Source organism: Gavialis gangeticus, unplaced genomic scaffold (assembly GCF_001723915.1).
Source record: "Gavialis gangeticus isolate Ggan-Ray unplaced genomic scaffold, GavGan_comp1, whole genome shotgun sequence".
In the NCBI taxonomy this organism is placed as follows: domain Eukaryota; kingdom Metazoa; phylum Chordata; order Crocodylia; family Gavialidae; genus Gavialis; species Gavialis gangeticus.
The window spans coordinates 39,962,631-39,963,145 of NW_017729022.1; positions in this window are offsets into that span (position 1 = coordinate 39,962,631).

Genomic DNA, 515 nt, shown 5'->3' on the forward strand with positions numbered 1-515 from the left:
CCCAGGGAAAGCAGGCAGGCATCTGATTGGGATTCTGCAGTCAATCTTTCCTACTATGATAAATGAATTATGAGTAAAGACAAATCATTGAAAAAGATCATTGCCTGTGAGATTTACCAATTAAGAATGAGGTTTTGATTCAGTGGAAATAACTTAGTACTAAAGGATCTGCTGAGGAAAACCAGTCATAAAGGTACTCCTTTGACCTGATACTCTGGTTCAAAGTGAAAATCCAAGGCTTTTTGAATTGAAACAAAATCTTTCTTTTACTTAATAAAAGCCCTTTACAGTTTTGGGAGTTGCTGATTTCTTGTCTTCTAGTCCATTTATCACACTGCAACATGCTTTGAAATACCAGTGTGTCCGTTCTAATATACTTAATAGATCTGGCTTCATATTTATCAACAAATATGATTAGTACTAAGATTATTAATAACTTTCACAACCAGAAGTACTGACCATGCAACTTTTTCACATGGGGGGGCTTGCATGAGCCAAAGAAATACTTTTCTTGC